The sequence below is a fragment of the Nerophis ophidion genome, linkage group LG15, assembly GCF_033978795.1.
Source record: "Nerophis ophidion isolate RoL-2023_Sa linkage group LG15, RoL_Noph_v1.0, whole genome shotgun sequence".
NCBI lineage: Eukaryota > Metazoa > Chordata > Actinopteri > Syngnathiformes > Syngnathidae > Nerophis > Nerophis ophidion.
This window is the reverse complement of record NC_084625.1, coordinates 7,309,496-7,318,493: the sequence shown is the minus strand read 5'-3', so window position 1 is coordinate 7,318,493 and position 8,998 is coordinate 7,309,496.

Below are 8,998 nucleotides of genomic sequence, written 5' to 3'. Positions count from 1 at the left end.
GAGGCATTAAATGTTTTATTTAAATTTTATCAATTTTACCATTGATGTTTTTTCGTTTTTTTTTTTTTTTAAAGTTGATTTTGCACTATTAAATTATATACGTATTGCTTGTTCCATATTCAGTGGTAAAGCAAATCAGTGGAGCAAACTGAGCAATAATTAACAATTTATGCATGCACTTTCTCTTGCTACTTCAAGACTTGAATGTTTGATTCATTCATTATTGTTATTTTATTTTCAAATGTATTATTGGCCTGTGGAAAAAGTTTATTTTGATTTTTACCTCAGAAGGCTGCAAATAGAAAAGAGTCTTACATTTTTATTTAAATTTTATTTGATATACCTTTCATATTGTTTAAATTACTATTATTATTATTTGAAACTATAAGCACCTCCAAGTCCGAGTCCATGGTTCTCGCCCGGAAAAGGTGGAATGCCATCTCCGGGGGGGGAAGGGGACCCTGCCCCAAGTGGAGGAGTTCAAGTACCTAGGAGTCTTGTTCACGAGTGGGGGAAGAGTGGATCGTGAGATCGACAGGCGGATCGGTGCGGCGTCTTCAGTAATGCGGACGCTGTACCGATCCGTTGTGGTGAAGAAGGAGCTGAGCCGGAAGGCAAAGCTCTCAATTTACCGGTCGATCTACGTTCCCATCCTCACCTATGGTCATGAGCTTTGGGTCATGACCGAAAGGATAAGATCACGGGTACAAGCGGCCGAAATGAGTTTCCTCCGCCGGGTGGCGGGGCTCTCCCTTAGAGATAGGGTGAGAAGCTCTGCCATCCGGGAGGAACTCAAAGTAAAGCCGCTGCTCCTTCACATCGAGAGGAGCCAGATGAGGTGGCTCGGGCATCTGGTCAGGATGCCACCCGAACGCCTCCCTAGGGAGGTTTTTTAGGGCACGTCCAACCGGTAGGAGGCCACGGGGAAGACCCAGGACACGTTGGGAAGACTATGTCTCCCGGCTGGCCTGGGAACGCCTCGGGATCCCCCGGGAAGAGCTAGACGAAGTGGCTGGGGAGAGGAAAGTCTGGGTTTCCCTGCTTAGGCTGTTGCCCCCGCAACCCGACCTCGGATAAGCGGAAGAAGATGGATGGATGGATGGATTATTTGAAACTGGATTTTGCATGTCACTATAAAGTTATATAAGCCTTGCTTGTTCAATATTCAATGCACAACTTGTTTGGGTCCCTATTAAAAGGTTAATTCGTTCAACCTTGGCCCGCGGTTTTGTTCAGTTTAAAATTTCGGCCCACTCTGTATTTGAGTTTGACACTTCATTTAATTCCTAATGAGGTAACGCTTTTATACTGAAAGAACAAGGAAGGCCGATCGATGTACTTCCTGTTTCCGGTAACTGCTGCTAGCTTGTCGCTGATGGCGCACTCTGTCCTGGAGCAGCATCCACTCAGCTGGTCCCCGCTTTCTGCTTCTTCCCTCTTCTTTATTTTCTCGGTGCGTCGACGCTCGGCTCGGCGGTGACTTTATCCGCCTTCAGGGCAACGTTGTACCCCGGAGAAAGACGCCAGAGCGGGAAGATGAACCCCCAGTGTGCCCGCTGCGGGAAGATCGTGTATCCGACGGAGAAAGTGAGCTGCCTGGATAAGGTGAGCACTTTTTCCTCGGGTAAGTAACGTAAACTGTTTATTATCAGCATTTTTTTAACCCAAAATATTATTTTCGTCAGTTTTTGTGTTTAATAATCACTAACGTATTTTTTGTCTCTGAGGAAAAGCTCTGCTTAATTACTAGTGGTGTTTTCTTTTAATAGTCAAAATAAGTGTACTGCTGCTTTAAGTTGGCTAAAATTGTTTTTTTTTTTTTGTAGATTATATCTATTTTATTCACTTTATGTGTACTTACAGTATGTTTCATAACTAAGATTATTCCACAATCCTGCGTGGGTTGGCCTTTAGCAGCTTTCATAGCTGAATTCCACCTTTTTATTTATGAGTCATGGGCAGGCATACACATATTTTAAAAATGCATAGCATTTATTGTATAATAAATAATAGATAATTTGTTTAACGAATCAAATGTAGTGTAATTAATTCATTTTAGGAGTTTGTCTGTGTTTCCTGCGCCTGTTTGCAATTATATAAAGTGAAAAAAAAAAAAGTGAAAGCCAAAAAATAAAGTTCTTGAACGTAGGCTTACATAACTTATTGTGTGTGGCGTAAAGTCGATGAATTATTAAGTCGCCTCTGGCATCTGCCGCTTGCTTCGGGAGGCGTCGAATGACACGACAGCATGAAGGCGGCGACGAGTTCGAGTGCCACCTGCGGGGGGGCGATAGTAAAACAAATAACGTAAACAAATAACGTAAATAGCGATGACGAACCCGCGTAACGTTTGTTTGTCTTTGTTCTAGAACTGGCACAAAGGATGCTTCCACTGCGAGGTCTGCAGGATGACGCTGAACATGAAGAACTACAAAGGTTACGACAAGAAGCCGTACTGCAACGCGTGAGTCCGAACATCTGCACGAGTGCTGCCGACATGTTCATTGAGAATAGGTTTACTAGCCTGGCCAGTAAAAAAACTCGTCAACACACGGCCATTATTGTTTAAATAGTCGGAAACACAAGTGAGTAGCAAGATGCAGTCGGGCTGCACGAGTGCTGCCAACGTAGGCATTGAGTGTACGTTTACTAGCCATTGAAAAGGAGTCAACAGACAGCCATTATTGTCTAAATAGTTGGGAACTCAAGTGAGTAGCAGGATGATTCTGGCTATAGTTAGGGGCTGCACGAGTCCTGACGACACATTTATTGATTTTACTAGCTGCTGAAATCGAGTCAAATCACACGGTCGTTATTTAAAAATAGTTGGGAACACAAGTGAGTAGCAAGATGATTGTGACTGCAGTCAGGGGCTGCACAAGTGCTGCTGACATTTTGATTGAGTATAGCTTTATTAGCCAGGAAAACGAGTCAACCGACATCCATTATTGTCTAAATAGTTGCAAAAAGAAGTGAGTAGGAAGAGGATTGTGACTACATATTTGGGCTGCATGAGTGCTGCCGACACGTTGATTGAGTATAGATTTATTAGTCACTGAAAACAAGACATTATTGTCTAAATAGTTGGGAACACAAGTGAGTAGCAAGATGCTTGTGACTGCAGTCAGGGGCTGCATGAGTGCTGCCAACAAGTTGAGTGTAGATTTACTAGCCACTAACAATGATTCAACAGACAGCCGTTATTGTCTAAATAGTTGCAAATAGAAGTGAGTAGGAAAAGGATTGTGACTACATATTTGGGCTGCATGAGTGCTGCCGACACGTTGATTGAGTATAGATTTATTAGCCACTGAAAACAAGACATTGTCTATATAGTTGGGAACACGAGTAGCAAGATGATTGTGACTGCAGTCAGGGGCTGCACGAGTGCTGCCGACGTAGACATTGAGTATACGTTTACTAGCCACTGAAAAGGAGTCAACAGACAGCCATTATTGTCTAAATAGTTGGGAACACAAGTGAGTAGCAGGATGATTCTGGCTATAGTTAGGGGCTGCACGAGTCCTTACGGCACATTTATTGAGTTTACTAGTTGCTGAAATCGAGTCAACACACACGGTCGTTATTTATAAATAGTTGGGAACACAAGTGAGTAGCAAGATGATTGTGACTGCAGTCAGGGGCTGCACGAGTGCTGCTGACATTTTGATTGAGTATAGCTTTATTAGCCACTGAAAACGAGTCAACAGACAGCCATTATTGTCTAAATAGTTGGGAACACAAGTAAATAGCAAGTTGATAGTGACTACATTTAGGGGCTGCATGAGTGCTGCCAACACAGTCATTAAGTATAAAGTTACGAACCCCTGAAAATGAGGTAAAACAACCCTTTTTGTCTGAATAGTTAGGAACACAAGTGAGTAGCAAGATGATTGTGACTGCGGTCATGGGCTGCACGAGTCCTGCCGACTTGAACATTGAGTATACGTTTACTAGCCACTGAAAAGGAGTCAACAGACAGCCATTATTGTCCAAATAGTTGGGAACACAAGTGAGTAGCAGGATGATTCTGACTGCAGTCAGGGGCTGCACGAGTCCTGACGACACATTTATTGAGTTTACTAGCCGCTGAAATCGAGTCAACACACACGGTCGTTATTTATAAATAGTTGGGAACACAAGTGAGTAGCAAGATGATTGTGACTGCAGTCAGGGGCTGCACGAGTGCGGCTGACATTTTGATTGAGTATAGCTTTATTAGCCACTGAAAATGAGTCAACAGACAGCCATTATTGTCTAAATAGTTGGGAACACAAGTGAGTAGGAAGAGGATTGTGATTACATATAGGGGCTGCATGAGTGCTGCAGACACGTTGATTAAGTATAGGTTTACTAGCCTAGCCAGTGAAAACCAGTTAACCCACAGCCGTTATTGTCTAAATAGTCAGGAACACAGGTGATTAGCAAGATGCTTGTGACTACAGTCAGGGGCTGCACGAGTGCTGCCGACATAGACATTGAGTATACATTTACTAGCCACTGAAAAGGAGTCAACACTCAGCCAATATTGTCCAAACAGTTGGTAACACAAGTGAAATGCAAGATGTTTGTGACCGCAGTGAGGAGCTGCACGAGTGCTACAGACACGTTCATTAAGTATAAGCTTACCAGGTCCTGAGAACGAGCCAACCTACAGCCATTATTGCCTAAATAGTTGGGAACACAAGTAAATAGCAAGTTGATAGTGACTACATTTAGGGGCTGCATGAGTGCTGCCAACACAGTCATTAAGTATAAAGTTACGAGCCCCTGAAAATGAGGTAAAACAACCCTTTTTGTCTGAATAGTTAGGAACACAAGTGAGTAGCAAGATGCTTGTGACTGCGGTCATTGGCTGCACGAGTGCTGCCGACGTAGACATTGAGTATACGTTTACTAGCCACTGAAAAGGAGTCAACACACAGCCATTATTGTTTAAATAGTTGGGAACACGAGTAGCAGGATGATTCTGACTGCAGTCAGGGGCTGCACGAGTGCTGACGGCACATTTATTGAGTTTACTAGCCGCTGAAATCGAGTCAACACACAAGGTCGTTATTTATAAATAGTTGGGAACACAAGTGAGTAGCAAGATGATTGTGACTGCAGTCAGGGGCTGCACGAGTGCTGTTGACATTTTGATTGAGTATAGCTTTATTAGCCACTGAAAACGAGTCAACAGACAGCCATTATTGTCTAAATAGTTGGGAACACAAGTGAGTAGGAAGAGGATTGTGATTACATATAGGGGCTGCATGAGTGCTGCAGACACGTTGATTAAGTATAGGTTTACTAGCCTAGCCAGTGAAAACCAGTTAACCCACAGCCGTTATTGTCTAAATAGTCAGGAGCACAGGTGATTAGCAAGATGCTGCACGAGTGCTGCTGACATAGACATCAAGTATACATTTACTAGCCACTGAAAAGGAGTCAACACTCAGCCAATATTGTCCAAACAGTTGGGAACACAAGTGAAAAGCAAGATGATTGTGACTGCAGTGAGGAGCTGCACGAGTGCTGCAGACATGTTCATTAAGTATAGGCTTACCAGGTCCTGAGAACGAGCCAACCTACAGCCATTATTGCCTAAATAGTTGGGAACACAAGTAAATAGCAAGTTGATAGTGACTACATTTAGGGGCTGCATGAGTGCTGCCAACACAGTCATTAAGTATAAAGTTACGAGCCCCTGAAAATGAGGTAAAACAACCCTTTTTGTCTGAATAGTTAGGAACACAAGTGAGTAGAAAGATGATTGTGACTGCGGTCATGGGCTGCACGAGTGCTGCCGACGTAGACATTGAGTATACGTTTACTAGCCACTGAAAAGCAGTCAACACACAGCCATTATTGTTTAAATAGTTGGGAACACAAGTGAGTAGCAGGATGATTCTGACTGCAGTCAGGGGCTGCCCGAGTGCTGACGGCACATTTATTGAGTTTACTAGCCGCTGAAATCGAGTCAACACACAAGGTCGTTATTTATAAATAGTTGGGAACACAAGTGAGTAGCAAGATAATTGTGACTGCAGTCAGGGGCTGCATGAGTGCTGCTCACACGTTGATTGAGTATAGATTTTACTAGCCATTAAAAATGAGTCAACAGACAGCAATTATTGTCTAAATAGTTGGGAACACAAGGGATTAGCAAGATGCTTGTGACTGCAGTCAGGGGCTACACGAGTGCTGCCGACATAGACATCAAGTATACATTTACTAGCCACTAAAAAGGAGTCAACACTCAGCCAATATTGTCCAAACAGTTGGGAACACAAGTGAAAAGCAAGATGTTTGTGACCGCAGTGAGGAGCTGCACGAGTGCTGCAGACACGTTCATTAAGTATAAGCTTACCAGCCCCTGAGAACGAGCCAACCTACAGCCATTATTGCCTAAATAGTTGGGAACACAGGTAAATAGCAAGTTGATAGTGTCTACATTTAGGGGCTGCATGAGTGCTGCCAACACAGCCATTAAGTATAAAGTTACGAGCCCCTGAAAATGAGGTAAAACAACCCTTTTTGTCTGAATAGTTAGGAACACAAGTGAGTAGAAAGATGATTGTGACTGCGGTCTTGGGCTGCACGAGTGCTGCCGACGTAGACATTGAGTATACGTTTACTAGCCACTGAAAAGCAGTCAACACACAGTCATTATTGTTTAAATAGTTGGGAACACAAGTGAGTAGCAGGATGATTCTGACTGCAGTCAGGGGCTGCACGAGTGCTGACGGCACATTTATTGAGTTTACTAGCCGCTGAAATCGAGTCAACACACACGGTCGTTATTTATAAATAGTTGGGAACACAAGTGAGTAGCAAGATGATTGTGACTGCAGTCAGGGGCTGCATGAGTGCTGCTCACACGTTGATTGAGTATAGATTTTACTAGCCATTAAAAATGAGTCAACAGACAGCAATTATTGTCTAAATAGTTGGGAACACAAGTGATTAGCAAGATGCTTGTGACTGCAGTCAGGGGCTACACGAGTGCTGCCGACATAGACATCAAGTATACATTTACTAGCCACTGAAAAGGAGTCAACACTCAGCCAATATTGTCCAAACAGTTGGTAACACAAGTGAAATGCAAGATGCTTGTGACCGCAGTGAGGAGCTGCACGAGTGCTGCAGACACGTTCATTAAGTATAAGCTTACCAGCCCCTGAGAACGAGCCAACCTACAGCCATTATTGCCTAAATAGTTGGGAACACAGGTAAATAGCAAGTTGATAGTGTCTACATTTAGGGGCTGCATGAGTGCTGCCAACACAGCCATTAAGTATAAAGTTACGAGCCCCTGAAAATGAGGTAAAACAACCCTTTTTGTCTGAATAGTTAGGAACACAAGTGAGTAGAAAGATGATTGTGACTGCGGTCTTGGGCTGCACGAGTGCTGCCGACGTAGACATTGAGTATACGTTTACTAGCCACTGAAAAGCAGTCAACACACAGTCATTATTGTTTAAATAGTTGGGAACACAAGTGAGTAGCAGGATGATTCTGACTGCAGTCAGGGGCTGCACGAGTGCTGACGGCACATTTATTGAGTTTACTAGCCGCTGAAATCGAGTCAACACACACGGTCGTTATTTATAAATAGTTGGGAACACAAGTGAGTAGCAAGATGATTGTGACTGCAGTCAGGGGCTGCATGAGTGCTGCTCACACGTTGATTGAGTATAGATTTTACTAGCCATTAAAAATGAGTCAACAGACAGCAATTATTGTCTAAATAGTTGGGAACACAAGTGATTAGCAAGATGCTTGTGACTGCAGTCAGGGGCTACACGAGTGCTGCCGACATAGACATCAAGTATACATTTACTAGCCACTGAAAAGGAGTCAACACTCAGCCAATATTGTCCAAACAGTTGGTAACACAAGTGAAATGCAAGATGCTTGTGACCGCAGTGAGGAGCTGCACGAGTGCTGCAGACACGTTCATTAAGTATAAGCTTACCAGCCACTGAGAACGAGCCAACCTACAGCCATTATTGCCTAAATAGTTGGGAACACAAGTAAATAGCAAGTTGATAGTGACTACATTTAGGGGCTGCATGAGTGCTGCCAACACAGTCATTAAGTATAAAGTTACGAGCCCCTGAAAATGAGGTAAAACAACCCTTTTTGTCTGAATAGTTAGGAACACAAGTGAGTAGCAAGATAATTGTGATTGCAGTCAGGGGCTGCACGAGTGCTTCCGACATGTTCATTTACTAACCACTGAAAGCGAGTCAACACAGCCATTTTTATCTAAATAGTTGGTAACAGAAGTGAGTAGCAAGATGCTTGTGACTACATTTAGGGGCTGCATGAGTGCTGCCGACACATTTATTGAGCATAGATTTACCAGCCAAATTGTGTACTTGGTGTGAGTATTTACTGTGAGCACCTATCTTACTTTAAACATCCAGCATTCGTGCAGCCCGGTCCGTCGCACTTCCAATACTATCTCACTACGCACGTGTGGTGCCAGCTATTTACACAAGCCTGCGAGTCGTTACAATTTCCAGCGGACCGCAAATCTTTCCCGGATAAACCACACCTCCCCCGGTGCAGGTGGCACTCGTGCACCCCATGGCTCGATAGACACAATAGCCTCACCTGTGTTGCAGGTCATTTGGACAACAATGGCTGTGTGTTGACTCATTTTCAGTGGATGGTAAAAACTGAATAGATAAGCTGTACACTGACTACTCTCAAGTGGGGGTCTCCAATTTCAAACTGAGGGAGAGCTGGAGGGAGGATCACAGACTTATAAAAGGGATTTGTTTTTAAATCTAAATGATCCTAAAAGTACCTTCTTGTTGGGCAATACTAAGGTATTTGAATAACACAGTCTAACGCTGCTAATAGCTAGTTTACAACCAGTGAGCTAATTGCTGGCGGTCCACGTGTGTTTTAAAGCAGTGGTCCCCAACCTTTTTGTATCCGCAGACCGGTCAACGCTTAATAATTTGTCCCGCGGCCCGGGTGGGGGGTGGGGGTGTCTTTTTTT